Source organism: Pristiophorus japonicus, chromosome 2, assembly GCF_044704955.1.
Source record: "Pristiophorus japonicus isolate sPriJap1 chromosome 2, sPriJap1.hap1, whole genome shotgun sequence".
Taxonomy (NCBI): domain Eukaryota; kingdom Metazoa; phylum Chordata; class Chondrichthyes; family Pristiophoridae; genus Pristiophorus; species Pristiophorus japonicus.
The window spans coordinates 62,170,062-62,190,788 of NC_091978.1; the positions used below are offsets into that span (position 1 = coordinate 62,170,062).

The 20,727-nt window shown below is 45.1% G+C and overlaps 1 protein-coding gene across 2 annotated transcripts in view; it reads left to right on the forward strand.

Moving 5' to 3' along the window:
- Window positions 1-20,727, forward strand: part of rab27b (RAB27B, member RAS oncogene family) — a 207,951-nt gene that overhangs the window by 57,512 nt on the left and 129,712 nt on the right. The window contains exon 1 of one of the 2 annotated variants that reach the window (XM_070867508.1): window positions 5,371-5,388. The exons of the other annotated variant lie outside the window; for it this stretch is intronic. The gene's annotated coding sequence lies outside the window, so the exon portion shown is untranslated. Of the gene's footprint in view, window positions 1-5,370; window positions 5,389-20,727 lie in introns of those variants that run through there. 2 annotated transcript variants of the gene reach the window in all.

Below are 20,727 nucleotides of genomic sequence, written 5' to 3' on the forward strand. Positions count from 1 at the left end.
TAAGGGACCAATGCTTACATTAGCTACTCTCTTCCTTTTTATATACCTGTAGAAGCTTTTCTCTCTGTTTTTATATTTCTTGCTAGTTTACTCTCTATCTTACCTCTCTTTATAATTTTTTTAGTCATCCTTTGCTGATTTAAAACAAATTCCCAATCCTCTGGCCTCCCACTAATCTTGGATACTTTGTATGCCATTTAAAAATGCTTTATACCATCCTTTACTTCCTTAGTTAACCACGGATGGTTCTCCCTTCTCTTAAAGTAGTTCCTTCTCACTGGAATATATTTTTGTTGAGAGTTTTGAAACATCTCCTTAAATGTCTGCCACAAATTATCAACCATCTTACACTTTAATCTATTTTCCCAGTCCAGTTTACCAACTCTGCCTTCATGCCTTTGTAATCGCCTTTATTTAAGATCAGGACACTGGTTTGAGATCCAACTTTCTTACCCTCCAACTGAATTTGAAATTCAACCATTTATGCTCTTATGTACTTTCAGTAATTCGTGTACAAGGACACCTAGGTCCCTCTAAACACCAATATTTCCCAATCTCTAACCATTTAAAAAATACTCTGCTTTTCTATTTTTCCTACCAAAGTGGATAACTTCACATTTCTCCACATTATATTGCATTTGCCAAGTTCTTGCCCATTCACTTAGTCTGTTTATATCCCCTTGAAGCCTCTTTGCATCCTCCTCACAACTTACATTCCCACCTATTTTTGTAAACTTGGATATATTTCATTTAGTCCCTTCATCCAAATCATTGATATAGATTGTGAATAGCTGGGGCCCAGGCACCGATCCTTGTGTCACCCCATTAGTTACAGCCTGCCAACCCGAAAATGACCCGTTTATTCCTACTCTCTATTTTTTGTCCGTTAACCAATCCTCAATCCATGCTAGTATATTACCCCCAATCCCATGAGCCCTAATTTTGTTCAATAACCTTTTGTGTGGCACCTTATCGAATGCCTTCTGAAAATCCAAATACACCACATCCACTTTTACATCTGCCCTCTCAGGTGGACGTAAAAGATCCCATGGCACTATTTTGAAGAAGAGCAGAGGAGTTATCCCCGGTGTCTTAGCCAATATTTATCCCTCAATCAACATAACAACAAAACAGATTATTTGGTCATTATCACATTGCTGTTTATGGGAGTTGCTGTACGCAAGTTGGCTGCCACGTTTCCCACATTAAAACAGTGACTACACTCCAAAAGAACTTAATTGGCTGTAAAGCGCTTTGAGACGTCTGGTGGTCGTCTCAAGGTCAAGCACCCAGGTCCTACCCCACTGCTGGCCAAGAACGGTGAGCTACTCATCAAGTCGGAGAGGCAGTCAGTGCCCGTTGGAAGGAATATTTTGAAGATCCCCTTAACTGAGACTCTGTCTTCACTTTGAGTGCCCTCGACTCCATCCCGCAGCATGCTACCCTCCACCATCTCAGCACAACTCCAGCCCGGCACGAGGTAGAAAAGGCTATCCGCCAGTTGAAGAATAACAAGGCAACAGGAGCGGATGGAATTCCCACCGAAGCACTAAAGCATGGCAGAGAAGCACTTTTGGCACGAATACATGACCTCATTTCTCTTATTTGGAAGGAGGAGAGCATGCCAGGAGATGTCAGGGATGCCGTAATCGTGACTATCTTCAAAAAAGGGGACAAGTTCGATTGTGGTAACTACAGAGGAATCTCCCTGCTGTCAGCCACAGGGAAAATCATTGCAAGGATCCTCCTCAATCATCTTCTCTCTGTGGCTGAAGAGCTCCTCCCAGAGTCGCAATGCGGATGCCGCCCACTGAGGGGTACAATGGACATGATCTTCAACGCGAAACAATTACAAGAGAAATGCAGGAAACAGCACCAACCCTTGTATATGGCATTTTTTGACCTCACAAAGACCTTTGACATTGTCAACTGTGAGGGATTATGGAGTGTCCCCTCCGTTTCGGCTGCCCTCAGAAGTTTGTCACCATCCTCCACCTACTTCATGGTGACTTGCAAGCCGTAATCCTGACCAATGAATCCATCACAGACTCGATCCATGTCTGGACCAGGGTCAAGCAAGGCTGCATCATCGCACCAACGCTCTTCTCGATCTTCATTGCTGCAATGCTACATATCACCCGTAACAAGCTCCCTGCTGGAATGGAGCTAAATTATAGAACAGATGGGAATCTGTTCAACCTCCGCCACCTCCAGGCCAGATCCAAGGTCGTCCCATCCTCTGTCATCAAACTACAGTACGCAGACGATGTTTTCCTCTGCACACACTCGGAGGCCGATCTCCAAGCCATCGTCAACACTTTCACCGAGGCCTACGAGAGCATGGGCCTTACACTAAACATCGTAAGACAAGGGTCTCTGCCAACCTGATCCTGCCACACAGCACTGCCCCCCGATTATCAAAATCCACAAAGAGGCCTTGGGACAACGTGGATCATTTTCCATATCTCGGGAGCCTACTGTCCACAACAGCAGGCATCGACGACGAGGTCCAACACTGCCTCCAGTATGTCAGCACAGCCTTCGGTCACCTGAGGAAGAGAGTATTTGAACAGCAGGACCTCAAATCCGGCACCAAGCTCATGGTCTCCAGGGCAGTAGTGATAATCACCCTCCTATATGGCTCAGAGACATGGACTATATACAGGAGACACCTCAAAGCACTGGAGAAGTACCACCAGCGCTGCCTCCACAAAATCCTGCAAATGCATTGGCAGGATAGACACACCAACGTCAGTGTTGTCGCTCCGGCCAACATCCCCAGCATCGAATCATTGACCACACTCGATCAGCTCCATTGGGCGGGCCACATCGTCCGCATGCCCGACACGAGACTCCCAAAGCAAGTGCTCTACGCGGAGCTTTGACACAGCAAGCGAGCCCCAGGTGGGCAGAGGAAATGTTGCAAGAACACCCTCAAAGCTCCCTTGACAAAGTGCAACATCCCCACCGACTCCTGGGAATCCCTGGCCCAAGACTGCCCAAAGTGGAGGAAGAGCATCCGGGACAGCGCTGAGCACCTCGAGTCCCTTCGCCGAGAACAAGAAGAAACCAAGAGTAGACAGCGGAAGGAGCGTGCGTCAACCCAGGCTCCCCGACCACCCTTTCCTTCAATCACTGTCTGTCCCACCTGTGACAGAGACTGGAGGTCCCATATTGGACTCCTCAGTCACCTGAGAACTCCATTTTAGAGTGGAAGCAAGTCATCCTCGACTCCGAGGGACTGCCTATGATGATGATGATGGCCATGAAAGGCGCTATATAAATGTATGTTTTTCTTTGACTATTTCAACTCTATTCATGGAGGTAAATTTTAATACCCCCCCCCCCCGGCCCCCATTAAAACCTGGGACGATCGTGGTTTTCCTAGATTGACGACAGTTTTTACGCCGCTGCCACTTAAATTTAAGAATAGTGACACTGGTGGCCTGCTAGGGGACACCACGGCTTAAAGTAAATAATATCTAGCAAACATCGCTGCTACTTAAACAGTAAAATGTGTAAAGTGTCTCCTAAAATTAATTGCACCTATTTCCTGTCTAATGTTTGGATTGAAATAAAACAAGCACAGGATCTAGTTTCTACATTTCCCAGAAGAAAGTAAAGGCGATGGGAATTATAGGTTCCAAGCCAAAATGGCATCTGGTTTGTTGCACAAAGATCCTAGGCTGAAATTGTGGCTGAGTCTGTAATCACTTCTGATTTTGTATTTGTTATTCTTAGAATGGTGGTTAATGGCCATGAAATAGAATGTGACAGATTTTGCTTTCAAAGTAAAGGCGAGGTTCATGGCACTCGCCGTTATTTATGCGTTGACAGTACAGCAATTTCAGGCGAGGGGCAGATTTGGGGTTAATTGCGAATATCCAACAGTTGCAGTCCAAGTTGCTGTTTCTCTGCTGTTAGTTTCGCAAAGATGGTATCTCGCAGGCTGCATCACCATAGATAGGCACTGAATGTTGTGAGGTTGTTGTATTTACGCGGTAGATACGAACCGAGCCCACCACAGATATTTAGGGCTAGTAATTGCAAGCGTAAGTACCCCATTACCGACGTGCTAAGTGTTAATGACTGACAATCAACTTTTCCGGCACCAAAAATGAATTATTATAAGCTTGGAGTCTCATTCCTTCAGCTTGTGAATCGTTTTAGGAGATTTAAAAAATGTCAAATTTAAAAAGAAATGTCTTCCTTTTCCTTTCTGTCTCTTCTTTTCTCCCTGTCTTAATTAAATCTTGCTTTCTCTCTCTTTATTTCTCTTTCTGTACCTGATTTGCCATTGTATTCATCCCCTTTAAATTCATTCTTGTTCTCAGTTCTTCTGATGTTTATATCTCAATCCTTCAATCTCATTGGTTAAGGAGATTCCCTGTTGGTTGCCCTGTTCATCCAGGTCCCAGATGCCTTGCTTCCCTCACTAAACCAATTAGCTCGCACTTTCAGCAACTTAGTGGGCAAAATATTTTTGAGCTAAAAAGTGTGGGGACATGTCTAACTAACGGCAGGCACTGTTAGATGCCCTGCTATAGCAAAAGCTGGCTGATTATTTCAGTATCCAAACACACAGCACTTCAGCACATTCTTGACTTCCCATTATCATTTGGTTTTAAAATTGAGATCATGTAGCCTATTAATTAAAGTCTATGATAGTATTGACTCACAGTTACTGGAGTCACTCTTGGTGCCAGTATATTAATAAATTAAGGAAAAAATGGCTAGCATTTTTAGACGCTAGGAGGATAATTTTATTTGTTGCAGTTTTTCAGACATAGCATTTCGTTCATACACCTTTGTTCTCTTTTTTAATTACTTTGAGGTTGCATGTAAAATAGACTAAATCATCTTTGACAGCTTGTGAACATTGTCATTCAATTGCCATTGGCTGCTTCATTTCAGATTTGCCATTATGCTCACTGCGGCATATTCTAATTTGAAAACCAGCACACTAAGGAGTAAGTTATCAATGGCGAGTTCAGCAGGCTGGATGGCAAAATGTACAGGATGCCGCGCCGATATGGACATTGCAGAAAAACGTGGGCCACCAATTTAACTAAACATCAATTTTTTCTTTTTCAGTAGTTAAGAATATGCTGAATTAGACCAAGATTGCAGGTGTTAAAGGCAGTGTTACATTTAGCTCTCTCTACTGTCCAGTCTCACGTAACTTTTTAGTGTCGTGCAAAAGGAAGATTTTAGTGATTATAATTATTGTGCTTCATCATCATTACCAGCAGTGACTTCAATTTAGAAAAAGATCTATAATCTTGTAATTATGTATAACCACAGGCTTGCATTTAACCGATAAACAAGGGAAGCAAACTGGTCTAAATTGCCATAACGCTTTGAAGTCTGCACGACTGGTACTGAATTGTGAGTTTTGATTTTGATCTGCACTATTATATCTTTCATTCCCGTTATCAGCTTTAGAATGTTCTGGTGAACCTTTTCTGGTGACTCAGTTGTGAGGTGTGAGATTGAGCTACAGAGTAGGAAGGGACCAGCAGTGGGACATTTGGAAAAGCATAATTCAATCAAGCAGAGTGAGCATGGTTTTATGAAAGGGAAATCATGTTTGAAAAATTTGCTGGAGTTCTTTGAGGATGTAACGAGCCGGGTGGATAAGGAGGAACCAGTGGATGTGATGTATTTGGATTTCCAGAAGGCATTCAATAAGGTGCCACATAAAGGGCCCCAAGTTTCGGGCCGCGCCTAGAATGGCGCAGCCTCGACCTGGACGCCCGTTTTTCACGCCAGAAATTGTGCCTAAAAAATATTTACCGATTCTCCGGCTCCTTGCAGGTCCTCTGGAGCTGGGCGCGGCGCAGCACGAGCTGTGGGGGGTGGAGCCAGGTCCCTGCGCTCAAAACAGTGCCGGGACCTCTGCACAGGCGCGCTAGCTCCAGGCGCTCAAAACTTTGTGGGAGGGGCCCGAAGCACGCAGCCCCTAGCCCTGGCCGAATGGCCTCACTGGGGCTGCGTGGATCAGGCTGCACCTCCCACGCCCACCTCCTGCTTCCTCCCTTCAGCTGGCTCTCTCAAACACAACCCCGCCCCCAGCTCCTGCTCCGACTCCCCCCGACCCGACTCCCCCTCCCCCCCGGACCCGACCCCCGCGCCTCCCCCCTCCCGGACCGGACCTGACCCGACCCGACTCCTGCTCCCCCCGCCCTCCCCGGACCGGACCGGACCCGACCCGACCCCCGCGCCCCCGTCCCCCACCCCGGACCAGACCCGACCCGACCCGACCCCTGCTCCCCCTCCCTCCCCGGACCGGACCGGACCCGACTCGACTCCTACTCCCCCTCACCCCTCCCCCGGACTGGACCCGACCCGACTCGACTCCCGCTCCCCTCCCCCACCGCCCCCGGACTCCCCCTCCCCCCCGGACCCGACCCCCCCTCACCGTCCCCGGACTGGACCCGACCTCGGACCAGACCCACCCCCGCCCCGCCCCCAGACCAGATCTGACCCCACCACTCCCCCCCCGACCCCGGACCCAACCTGCCCCCCCTGCCCCCAGACCGGATCTGATCCCCCCACTCCCCCTCCCGCCCTCGGACCCGACCCGACCCGACCCTGGACCCGACCCCCCCACCCCCGGACCGGACCTGACCCCCGCTCCCCCCCCCCGCCCCCGGACCTGACCCGGCCCCGGAGCCGACCCCCCCCCGCCCCGGTCTGGACCTGACCCCTGCTCCACACCCCCTGCCCCCGCACCCGATCCGACCCGACCCCAGACCCGACCCCCTCCCACCCCCGGACCGGACCTGACCCCTGCTCCACACCCACCGCCCCCGGACCCGACTCGACCCGACTCCCGGACCCGATCCGACCCACTCCATGACCCGACCCACACACCTCCCCCCATCCCCCGACCCGACTCCCTAGCCACCTACCTTTAAATCTGGTGCTGGGGGCGGGCCCCGCCCGAAGTCTTGGGCCCGGCCGGGCCCGGCCCATTCACCCTCCCTCTCCTCTCCTCTCTCCCCTCCCTTCCTCCCTCCCTTCTCCCCCTCCCCCCTCCCTCTCTCCCCCCCCTTCATCTCCCCCCTCCCTCCCTTTCCTCTCCCTCCCTCCCCCTGCCTCTCTCCCCACTCCACCCCCCACCCCCCCCCTACTCCACCCCCCTCCCCTCGCTGTCAGAAACACAGACACTGACAGACAGAGAGTGAGAGAGACACACACAGACAGACAGAGAGATAGAGACACTGACAGAGACACACTGGGGGCTGGGGGGGGGGGCATCCCAGCACGCTGTTGGAGGGCTCCCGGTGCTGCAGTCGGTAAGTAGAAAATGTTTTATTTATTGATTTTTTAATTTTTTTAATTTTTTATTAATTTTTTGGGATTGATTTATTGATTGATTTATTGATGTATTTATCATTTATTATTGATGATGGCTCTTTATTTGTAAAACTGAAGTGTTTAATGTTTGTAAACTTCCCTTTGAAACCGTACCCCCCCCCATTCCCTACGCCTGATTTTCTAAGTATAGGCAAGGTTTTTCTGAGCGTACAAAAATCTACACGTACTCCATTCTAAGTTAGTTTGGAGTAAGTTTTCACTGCCTAAACTTTCAAAACGGGCGTAAGTGGCCGGACACGCCCCCTTTTGAAAAAAAAATCTGTTCCAAACTGACTCGAACTGGAGCAAACTAAATGCCGAGACTTGCAATTTCTAAGATACTCCATTCTAAACCAATTGCTCCAAAAAAACAGGAGCAACTCAGGCCGAAACTTGGCCCCAAAAGGTTTCTGCGCAAGATAAAAGATCACGTGGTTGGTGGTAATATAATAGCATGGATAGAGAATAGAAACATAGAAACATAGAAAATAGGTGCAGGAGTAGGCCATTCGAGAAGATCATGGCTGATCGTTCACCTCAGTACCCCTTTCCTGCTTTCTCTCCATACCCCTTGATCCTTTAGCCGTAATGGCCATATCTAACTCTTTCTTGAATATATCCAATGAACTGGCATCAACAACTCTCTGCGCAGGGGAATTCCACAGGTTAACAACTCTCTGAGTGAAGAAGTTTCTCCTCATCTCAGTCCTAAATGGCTTACCCCTTATCCTTAGATTATGTCCCCTGGTTCTGGACTTCCCCAACATCGGGAACATTCTTACTGCATCTAACCTGTCCAGTCCCATTAGGATTTTATATGTTTCTATGACATCCCCTCTCATCCTTCTAAACTCCAGTGAATACAGGCTCAGTCAATCCAGTTTCTCCTCATATGTCAGTCCTGCCATCCCGGGAATCAGTCTGGTGAACCTTCGCTGCACTCTCTCACTAGCAAGAACATCCTTCCTCAGATTAGGAGACCAAAATTGAACACAATATTCCAGATGAGGCCTCACCAAGGCCCTGTACAACTGCAGTAAGACCTCCCTGCTCCGATACTCAAATCTCCTAGCTATGAAGACCAATATACCATTTGACTTCTTCACCGCCTGCTGTACCTGCATGCCAACTTTCAATACTGATGTATCATGACACCCAGGTCTCGTTGCACCTCCCCTTTTCCTAATCTGCCGCCATTCAGATAATATTCTGCCTTTGTGTTTTTGCCACCAAAGTGGATAACCTCACATTTATCCACATTATACTGCATCTGCCATGCATTTGCCCACTCACCTAACCTGTCCAAGTCACCCTGCAGCCTCTTAGCCTTCTCCTCACAGCCCACACTGTCACCCAGCTTAGTGTCATCTGCAAACTTGGAGATATTACACTCAATTCCTTCATCTAAATCATTAATGTATATTGTAAATAGTTGGGGTCCCAGCACTGAGCCATGTGATACACCACTAGTCACTGCCTGCCATTCTGAAAAGGACCCGTTTATCCCCACTTTCTGCTTCCTGTCTGCCAACCAGTCCTGTATCCACGTCAGTACATTACCCCCAATACCATGTGCTTTAATTTTGCACACTAATCTCTTGTGTGGGACCTTGTCAAAAGCCTTTTGAAAGTCCAAATACACCACATCCACTGGTTCTCCCTTGTCCACTCTACCAGTTACATCCTCAAAAAACTCTAGATGATTTGTCAAGCATGATTTCCCTTTCATAAATCCATGCTGACATGGACCGATCCTGTCACTGCTTTCCAAATGCGTTGCTATTTCATCCTTAATGATTGATTCCAACATTTTCCCCACCACTGATGTCAGGCTAACCGGTCTATAATTAACCGTTTTCTCTCATCCTCCTTTTTCAAAAAGTGGTGTTACATTAGCTACCCTCCAGTCCATAGGAACTGATCCAGAGTCGATAGACTGTTGGAAAATGATCACCAATGCATCCACTATTTCTAGAGCCACTTCCTTAAGTACTCTGGGATGCAGACTATCAGGCCCCGGGGATTTATCGGCCTTCAATCCCATCAATTTCCCTAACACAATTTCCCGCCTAATAAGGATTTCCTTCAGTTCCTCCTTCTCACTAGACCCTCAGTCCCCTAGTATTTCCGAAAGGTTATTTGTGTCTTCCTGCGTGAAAACAGAACCAAAGTATTTGTTTAACTGGTCTGCCATTTCTTTGTTCCCCATTATAAATTCACCTGAATCTGACTGCAAGGGACCTACGTTTGTCTTCACTAATCTTTTTCTCTTCACATATCTATAGAAGCTTTTGCAGTCAGTTTTTTTTTTCCCAGCCAGCTTCCTCTCATACTCTATTTTCCTCTTCCTAATTAAACATTTGTCTTCTTCTGCTGAATTCCAAATTTCTCCCAGTCCTCAGGTTTGCTGCTTTTTCTGGCCAATTTATATGCCTCTTCCTTGGATTTAACACGATCCTTAATTTCCCTTGTTAGCCACAGTTGAGCCACCTTCCACGTTTTATTTTTACTCCAGACAGGCATGTACAATTGTTGAAGTTCATCCATGTGATCTTTAAATGTTTGCCTATCCACCGTCAACCCTTTAAGTATCATTCGCCAGTCTATTCTAGCCAATTCAAGTCTCATACCATTGAAGTTACCTTTCCCCAAGTTCAGGACCCTAGTCTCTGAATTAACTGTGTCACTATCCATCTTAATAAAGAATTCTACCATATTATGGTCACTCTTCCCCAAGGGGCCTCGCACAACAAGATTGCTAATTAGTCCTTTCTCATTACACGTCACCCAGTCTAGGATGGCCAGCCCTCTTGTTGGTTCCTCGACATATTGGTCTCGAAAACCATCCCTAATATACTCCAGGAAATCCTCCTCCACCGCATTGCTACCAGTTTAGTTCGCTCAATCTATATGTAGATTACAGTCGCCCATGATAACTGCTGTACCATTATTCCACACATCCCTAATTGGCTAACTAACAGAAAAGAGAGTCGAGATAAATAGGTCATTTTCCGTTTGGCAAACAGTAACTAGTGGGGTTCCGCAGGAATCGGTGCTGGGGCCTCAACTATTTACAATCTATATTAATGACTTGGATGAAGGGACCGAGTGTAATGTAGCCAAGTTTGCTGATGATACAAAGATGGGTGGGAAAGCAAATTGTGAGGAGGACACAAATAATCTGCAAAGGGATATAGACAGGCTAAGTGAGTGGGCAAAAATTTGGCAGATAGAGTAAGTATAATGTGGGAAAATGTGAGGTTATCCACATTGGCAGAAATAATAGAAAAGCAAATTATAATTTAAATGGAGAAAAATTGCAAAGTACTGCAGTACAGAGGGACCTGGGGGTCCTTGTGCATGAAACACAAAAAGTTAGTATTCAGGTACAGCAAGTAATCAGGAAAGCAAATGGAATGTTGACCTTTATTACAAGGGGGATAGAGTATAAAAGCAGACCAGTCCTGCTACAACTGTACAGGGTATTGGTGAGGTCACACCTGGAATACTGCGTACAGTTTTGGTCTCCATATTTAAGGAAGGATATACTTGCATTGGAGGCTGTTCAGAGAAGGTTCACTAGGTTGATTCCGGAGATGAGGGGATTGATTTATGAGGATAGGTTGAGTAGGTTGGGCCGATACACATTGTAATTCAGAAGAATGAGAGGTGATCTTATTGAAACATATAAGATAATGAGGGGGCTCGACAAGGTGGATGCAGAGACGATATTTCCACTTATAGGGGAAACTAAAATTTGGGGACATGGTCTCAGAATAAGGGGCTGCCCATTTAAAACTGAGATGAGGAAGAATTTCTTCTCTCGGAGGGTTGTAAATCTATGGAATTTTCTGCCCCAGAGAGCTGTGAAGGCTGGGTCATTGAATATATTTAAGGCGGAGATAGACAGATATTTGAGCGATAAGGGAGTAAAGGGTTATGGGGAGCGGGCAGGGAAGTGGAGCTGTGTCTATGATCAGATCAGCCATGATCTTATTAAATGGCGGAGCAGGCTCGAGGAGCCAGATGGCCTACTCCTGCTCCTATTTCTTATGTTCTATGTACTGTCCAGTCTTATCTGACCTTTTAGTGTCAAACAAAAGGAAGATTTTAGTGATTAAAGTTATTTTGCTTTATCATCATTACCAGCAGTGATTTCAATTTAGACAAAGGCGTGAAATCTTCTTTGTAATTATGTATAAACACAGGCTTGCATTTAACTGATAAACAAGGAAAGCACACTAGTCTAAATCGCCTTAACCCTTTGAAGTCTGCACTAGTGGTACTGAATTGTGAATTTTGATTTTGATGTGATATGCTTCATTCTCATTGTCAGCTTTAGAATGTCCTGTTCAACCTTTTCTGGTGAGGTGTGGGATTGAGCCATACAGAGCAGGAAGGTACCAGATACATTGCCCAGTTTGTGTTGTGCTAGCTGATGTCAGCTTGCGTGGCAGTAGGCTGCAATTGGCTTCAGCGTTTCTTGCCAACAGAGAGGAAAAATAACTCATTATCCAGTGATCTCTGTTTGAAAGTGTCACATATAGATATCTGCTATGACGCAGCCCCATGGTCAAATGGCTTGCTGATAGTCATTATCTATAATTTAGAATGATGAGTGGTTAGTTAGCTAAGATACCGGAGAGTAGTTAGTATCCATGGAGCCATAGCCTAGCATGATTGAACAATTTCAGGGGAGGATTTAATTCTCTTGTAGAATCATTGGATTGACAGCAGAGAAGGCGGCCATTCAGCCCATCATGCCAGTGCTGGTGCTATCACTTCATCTGAAACTGCATACTCCAATCCCTTTGTGCTGTATCCCTTTACATTCTTCATTTTCAAATAATTATAATGATTCCCATTTCTAGTATCCTAATGTAAACTTATGCTTGTAGATTAAGATGGTCTTCTGGCAATTTTCATAGACAATTGCAAAGTCAGTAAACTCAAAGCAAATCATTTATGTTTGAATGGTGTCCCAGTTTACCAGGGCTAAATGTTGAATTGAACTTTTTCGACCTTCAGTGTTCTCCAGTGACATTTAGGATTATTTCTGAATGTCCCTATTAGGATCCCTCCATTTTGTGGATTTGATTGCGTGCACTTGAATGGCTTTTTCACTGAAAAATATCCTTCTGCATATGTGCAAGACTATTTCTATATTGAAGAGTATTAGTCCAGATCTTCTGGGGTCCAAGGTGCGTATGTGGCCATAAGTGCCCTGCAACTTCCAGGTTTGCGCGTGCGATGCGCATGCGACAACAAACTGGAACTTGCGATCTGCCAAGTTTCAGTTTGACAGATCCACCGCATCCCCGAGAAATGGGCATTTGCTGGCAGAGAGTTGGGGTATAGACCAGCGAATGCCCGTGAATTTCTCACACCTGGTAAAAGCAGGCATGTGATGAGGAGAAACTTCTTCACTCAGAGAGTTGTTAACCTGTGGAATTCCCTACCACAGAGAATTGTCGATGCCAGTTCATTGGATATATTCAAGAGGGAGTTGGATATGGCCCTTACGGCTAAAGGGATCAAGGGGTATGGAGAGAAAGCAGGAAAGGGGTACTGAGGGAATGATCAGCCACAATCTTATCGAATGGCGGTGCAGGCTCGAAGGGCTAAATGGCCTACTCCTGCACCTATTTTCTATGTGAGGCCTTCTTATACTAGTATAAAAGTTTAAATAAATATTATAATATATTTTTTTAATTATTTAAACATAAAAAACTTCTAAAATTAGTTTGTTATTTTTAGCCCTTTTAAACATTTACATTTATTTTTCAAAAAATGCAATTTTTGTTTTAAATGTTTTATTAAATTGTATTTTAACTCATTTTGAACATGTAATGATTTATTTTTATTTACCTGGTGTGTAATTGTATTTTTTTGTAGGATTTCTATTCATGCTTATGAAGATTCTGTACGTAAATGGAATCCCCGTAAGCATAATGGAAATCCCCTTTGTGATTGGTTGGTCCGGCCCACATGATCCCAGGGGCACTTGTGAACCGCGCGTCCCCCTGGGATACGTGGGCCTTTATGCAGGCGTACGCGTAGAGGACCTCCGAGACCAACAGGTAGGTTCGTACTTTTCTTGCAGTTCGGAGGCATTCGCCTGAGGGAAGCCTCCGATTGCAAATTCAGGCCCAATGAGTCCTATCTGTTGGGCCTGTCTAGTTCTCAGTGCTTTGCATGGCTGTATCACCTTGATAGAGGTGCCATCTGCAGGTACCTCCCTGTATTACACTTGCTTTGGAATTGGAAAATATTGGCATGCTGTTGGTTCTGTTGGTAATTTTCTGTACTATAATTGCATCCCAACATAATACAGTTTTATTTTTGAAGTAGAACCTCTTAGAAACATAGGACCACAAGAACAGGAATAGGACATTCAACCCCTTGAGCCTGTTATGCCATTTATTTAGATCATGGCTGATCTGTATCTTTACTCCATCTATCTGCCTTGGTTCTGTAACTGTTAATACCTTTGCCTAACAATATTCTATCAAACTCAGTTTTGAAATTTTCTATTGACCTAGCCTCAACAGCTTTTTCAGGGAGAAAGTTCCAGATTTCCACTACCCTTTGTGTGAAGAAGTGTTTCCTGACATCACCCCTCAATGGCCTAGCTCTAATTTTAGTTTTATGCCCTCTTGTACTGGACTCCCTCATGAGAGGGAATAGTTTCTCTCTGTCGACCCTATCAACTCCTTTAATAACTTTTAAACACCTCAATTAGATTCTCTAGACACCTCTTGCCTTATTTCAGTGAGCTCTGTGAATATCAGGTACTGAAGAGAACGCTTGTCGTCTCAGTTCGTTGCCAACAGCGCATCTGAAGTTAGCGGCAAACTGCAAATGTCAGACAGGAAGCAAAGAGTAGGAGTAAACGGGTACTTTTCAGAATGGCAGGCAGTGACTAGTGGAGTGCCGCAAGGTTCTGTGCTGGGGCCCCAGCTGTTTACATTGTACATTAATGATTTAGAAGAGGGGATTAAATGCAGTATCTCCAAATTTGCGGATGATACTAAGTTGGGTGGCAGTGTGAGCTGCGAGGAGGATGCTATTAGGCTGCAGAGTGACTTGGATAGGTTAGGTGAGTGGGCAAATGCATGGCAGATGAAGTATAATGTGGATAAATGTGAGGTTATCCAATTTGGTGGTAAAAACAGAGAGACAGACTATTATCTGAATGGTGACAGATTAGGAAAAGGGAAGGTGCAACGAGACCTGGGTGTCATGGTACATCAGTCATTGAAGGTTAGCATGCAGGTACAGCAGGCGGTTAAGAAAGCAAATGGCATGTTGGCCTTCATAGCGAGGGGATTTGAATACAGGGGCAGGGAGGTGTTGCTACAGTTGTACAGGGCCTTGGTGAGGCCACACCTGGAGTATTGTGTACAGTTTTGGTCTCCTAACTTGAGGAAGGACATTCTTGCTATTGAGGGAGTGCAGCGAAGGTTCACCAGACTGATTCCCGGGATGGCGGGACTGACCTATCAAGAAAGATTGGATCAACTGGGCTTGTATTCACTGGAGTTCAGAAGAATGAGAGGGGACCTCATAGAAACGTTTAAAATTCTGACGGGTTTAGACAGGTTAGATGCAGAAAGAATGTTCCCAATGTTGGGGAAGTCCAGAACCAGGGGTCACAGTCTGAGGATAAGGGGTAAGCCATTTAGGACCGAGATGAGGAGAAACTTCTTCACCCAGAGAGTGGTGAACCTGTGGAATTCTCTACCACAGAAAGTAGTTGAGGCCAATTCACTAAATATATTCAAAAGGGAGTTAGATGAAGTCCTTACTACTCGGGGGATCAAGGGTTATGGCGAGAAAGCAGGAAGGGGGTACTGAAGTTTCATGTTCAGCCATGAACTCATTGAATGGCGGTGCAGGCTAGAAGGGCTGAATGGCCTGCTCCTGCACCTATTTTCTATGTTTCTATGTTTCTATAAACAAAACGGCACTTCGGCCACAGAGGCAGTGCTCAGCAGCAAAATAGTTGCTGTTTGCAACTTTGAGACAACTGAATGGACAAACAGTAGCAATATAAGTGAGAGTGACTGCTTGTAAAGTAGAGAACCAGTAAAGAAATATTGTTGTTTATTAGTATGTTTTGCCATTTTTTATCCTGTATCCTTGCAAAATGTTGAAATAACGAGTTACAGGAGGATATACTAACCTGTACTTAATCTGTTAATGGTTCACATTCCTCCTCTCTCCCTCCGCTTGCCCATTAAAGCAAAGCAGGATTTATAACTGTTTCCACTGTAACTGCATCCTAGAACTATAAAAATTTACAGCACTGAAGAAGGCCATCCAACACATGTGTCGATGCTTGCTCTTGGTAGAGCAATGCAATATTAATTTCACTGCCTCGCTCTCCTTGCGTAGCCTTGGAGTCTACTTTGTTTCAAATAATTACCTAATGTTTCCTGAAAAACTGCAATGGTTTCTGCCTTAACCACACCCTGAGGGAGCACTCCCTCGACATAACATTTTTCCAAACTCCACTCCTCTCTTTCTTAGTGACAACTTTAAATTGGTAGCTCCTCATCACTGACTTTCCAATTAGAGTAAATAGTATTTCACTATTCATTCTATCAAACCCCTTCGTAACTTTAAAAGCCTTTATTACCCTTACCCTTATCTGCTCCAATGGAAAAGGTCCTAGGGGTCGAAATTCGGTCCCGCCGTTTTTGAGGCGGTATCATTGGCTGAGTGCTGATATTAACGCCAGCCGGTAGGTGCCGTCTCAAACTGTAAAATTCAGTTTTGCCACCCAAAGATGAGGGAGCAGCGCTAACAGTGGCATTGCACACACATCCTCGGGCGCCAATGGAGCGGCATCTCAGGAGACCGACCGAATTTCCCGATGGTCGGCTGCCGGCATGCACGATGAAAAATTTTTTGTTAAAGTTTCCGATACTTTCCCTCACCCACACTTCCCCACTGGTCCCATTAATACATAGCTGCTAAAAAAAATAAACATCACCACTTACCTTGATCCCTGGACGCTACCATCCCGGGATCCCCGATGTCCCACCAGCTTTCCCAGGTTGTACCAACGCCTGCTGGTAAGGCCACCGTACTTACGTAATTTCGCAACCATGGCGGCAAGGGAGCATTGCACGCTTGATGGCGTCACCATGTGGGTGGCGGTAGAGCACGCAGCGCTACCTCTTCTGCCGCCCCTACTGCCCAACTAAATTTTCCGAGATCCAAGGAACCTGGTCGCCGCCGACGGTAAGCACTTAGCCGCCCGTTAGCTGCCTCTCTCCGGCGGTAACGGGTGGCATTAGAAACCAGATTTTGACCCTCTAGTATCTCAGATCTGTCCTCATAATTTCCATACCCTGGTATCTTCCTGGTGAATCTGTGCTACAAACTCTCAGTGGCCTTGATGCCCTCTCTGGAAATAGAGTGCCCAGAACTGCATAGTACTCTAACTATGGCATTATATATTGTCTTATACAATTTTATCATTACATCTTTGCTCTTATACTTTACGTCCCTATCTAGAAACCCAAAACCCGCACCTGCACTTTCAGAGAAATGAGCCTCTATGTTTCTCAGTTCATCCACCTCCCTCGGTATCTTTCTGTTAAGTGTATATTCTTTATTTTTTCTCCTGCTCCTATTTCTTATGTTCTTATGTAAATTATATTAAATTTGTCAACCGTGACTTTGCCTTAAAAAATCCTGATTCCCCTTGACTATCCCATGCATTTCTAAATGTTAATTAACTTCATCATGAGTTATGAATTCAAACAGATTGCCCGCAACTGATGTTAGACTACTGCTCTGTAATTACCAAATTTAACCTTGTCTAGTTCCTTGACTCGTGTAGTATCAGTGTCGTGACAGTATATTTGGCTACCGTCTAATTCACTGGCACAATTTAAATATCTAAGAAGAATTCAACATTTTTTTGGTGAGAGCCTTTCCTCTGACATTCTTCCGCAGCTTTGGATAGATACCGTCAGGATCTCGTGACATTTCCATCTTGGGTTCTGCTATTTTTCTTAGAACAAATTCCTTTTCTACAATTTCCTGTAAGATTGCTACATGTCCTCATTTAGTACAGGTACTCTTACATTCTCACTTCCACCATCATTTTTAAAAACTAATGCCAAATATTTATTTATTGGGGCTAAAATTCCGGCCTCACTGGGTCCGTACGAAATGTGCACGAACCTGACGAGGTCTCGCAAAAGCCGGTTTTCAGGGCACGATGCGCATGTGACGAAAACTGGCTTTTCTGATCTGTCAAAATTTCTCTTGATAGATCCTCTGCATCCCCGGGGAAGGACATCCGCGCAGGAGAGATTGGGCTACTTGCCCAACTCATGCTGCGAGGAGGATGCTATGAGGCTGCAGAGCGACTTGGATAGGTTAGGTGAGTGGGCAAATGCATGGCAAATGAAGTATTATGTGGATAAATGTGAGGTTATCCACTTTGGTGGTAAAAACAGAGAGACAGACTATGATCTGAATGGTGACAGATTAGGAAAAGGGGAGGTGCAACGAGACCTGGGTGTCATGGTACATCAGTCATTGAAGGTTGGCATGCAGGTACAGCAGGTGGTTAAGAAAACAAATGGCATGTTGGCCTTCATAGCGAGGGGATTTGAGTACAGGGGCAGGGAGGTGTTGCTACAGTTGTACAGGGCCTTGGTGAGGCCACACCTGGAGTATTGTGTACAGTTTTGGTCTCCTAACTTGAGGAAGGACATTCTTGCTATTGAGGGAGTGCAGCGAAGGTTCACCAGACTGATTCCCAGGATGGCGGGACTGACCTATCAAGAAAGACTGGATCAACTGGGCTTGTATTCACTGGAGTTCAGAAGAATGAGAGGGGACCTCTTAGCAACGTTTAAAATTCTGATGGGTTCAGACAGGTTAGATGCAGGAAGAATGTTCCCAATGTTGGGGAAGTCCAGAACCAGGGGTCACATTCTAAGGATAAGGGGTAAGCCATTTAGGACCGAGATGAGGAGAAACCTCTTCACCCAGAGAGTGGTGAACCTGTGGCATTCTCTACCACAGAAAGTTGTTGAGGCCAATTCACTAAATATATTCAAAAAGGAGTTAGATGTAGTCCTTACTACTAGGGGGATCAAGGTGTATGGCAAGAAAGCAGGAATGGGGTACTGAAGTTGCATGTTCAACCATGAACTCATTGAATGGCGGTGCAGGCTCGAAGGGCTGAATGGCCTACTCCTGCACCTATTTTCTATGTTTCTATGTTTTTATATGCCCAGCAAGTGTTCTTTAAACTCTTACGCCTGATGAAAGCAGCCACATAGCCTATTTTTACCAGCATAAGAATTTTAAAACATAGAAAAATTAAATTTAAATACCACATTTTATAGTAAAAAAAAACCTGTCCATTAAGTTTATTTTAACCCCTATTAAATCACATTTTAAAAAAATTCCCCAAAAGATTTTTTTTTCTAGAACCAGGGGTCACCGTCTCAAAATAAGGGGTCGACCATTTAGGACTGAGATGATTAAGTTTAATTTCAATGAATTTTAAAAATGTGAGGTGTTTTTTTAAATTATGTTGTGTTTCTCGTTTTAGGGGTTTATTCTCATTGATAGTAATGAGAACTCGTAAAAACGGAGTTTCCATTATTGTCAGTAAGAATACTGCAGAGTCATTGGTGGTCCAGGCCCACATGATGCCAGAATTTTCGTGCGTACGGGAAAGTCCTCTCCATGTACACTACACATGGAATGAAGGCCTCCAACCGCAATCGGAGGTGCTTCCGGGACCACCAGGTGCTTTCGTAAAAAAGTTTTGGGTCAGAGGAGTTCGTGCGCAGGAAGCCTCCGACCGGAATTTTCCCCCCAATATATTGATCCTCCACAGCTATAGTCCCTCCTTTGTCCCTGAGTGGTCCTGCTATGGAAATGTTGTGCTTTAAAAACATAACATAAGAAATAGGAGCAGGAGTAGACCATTCAGCCCCTCGAGCCTGCTCCGGCATTTAATAGGATTATGGCTGATCTTCGACCTCAACTCAACTTTCCTGCACTATCCCCATATTCCTTGATTCCCTTAATATCCAAAAGTCTTTTGATCTCTGTCTTGAATATACTCAACGACTGAACCTCTACAACTCTCTGGGATAGAGAATTCCAAAGATGCACCACCCTGTGAGTGAAGAAATGACTCCTCATCTCAGTCCTAAATGACCGACCCCTTATTCTGAGACTGTGACTCCTAGTTCTACTGTACTCCCCAGCCAGAGGAAACATCCTCCCTGCATCTACCCTGTCAAGCCCTGTAAAAATGTTGTATGTTTCAATGAGATCACATCATTCTTTTAAACTCCAGAGAATATAGGCCTAATCGTCTCAATCTCTCCTCATATGATAATCCCCCCCATCCCAGGAATCAGTCTGGTGAACCATCGTTCACCTGTCAGAGGTGCCATCTTTTGGATGAGATATTAAACCGAGGCCCTCTCAAGTGGATGTAAAAAATCCCATGGCACTATTTCGAAGAAGAGCAGGCAAGTTATCCCCGGTGTCTTGGCCAATATTTATTCCTCAATCAACGTAACAAAAAAACAATATCTGGTCATTATCACATTCCTGTTTGTCGGAGCTTGCTTGTGTGCAAATTGGCTGCCGCATTTCCGACATTATAACAGTGACTACACTTCAAAAGTACTTCATTGGCTGTAAAGCGCATTGAGATGTCCGGTGGTCGTGAAAGGCACTCTTTTTGCAAGTCCTTTTTTTTTCCGTTGGACTCCCTCTATGGCGAGTATATCCTTCCTTAGGTAAGGAGACCAAAACTGTAATGGAAAGCACCTGATCAAAGATGAATATTGTTCGGCTACGCCCTCTCTTTTTATCTGGTCATTATCACATTCCTGTTTGTTAGTCCTAAAGTAAATGTTGGTCCCTTAGAAGATGAGAAGGGGGATTTAATAATGGGAAATGTGGAAATGGCTGAGACCTTAAACAATTATTTTGCTTCGGGCTTCACAGTGGAAAACCCCAAATCCATGCCAAAAATTGCTGGTCACGGGAATGTGGGAAGGGAGGACCTTGAGACAACCACTATCACTAGGGGGGGTAGTGCTGGACAGGCTAATGGATCTCAAGGTAGACAAGTCCCCTGGTCCTGATGAAATGCATCCTAGGGTATTAAAAGAGATGGCGGAAGTTATAGCAGATGCATTCGTTATAATCTACCAACATTCTCTGGACTCTCGGGAGGTACCAGTGGATTGGAAAGCAGCTAATGTAACGCCTCTGTTTAAAAAAGGGGGCAGACAAAAGGCAGGTAACTATAGGTCGGTTAGTTTAACATCTGTAGTGGGGAGAATGCTTGAAGCTATCATT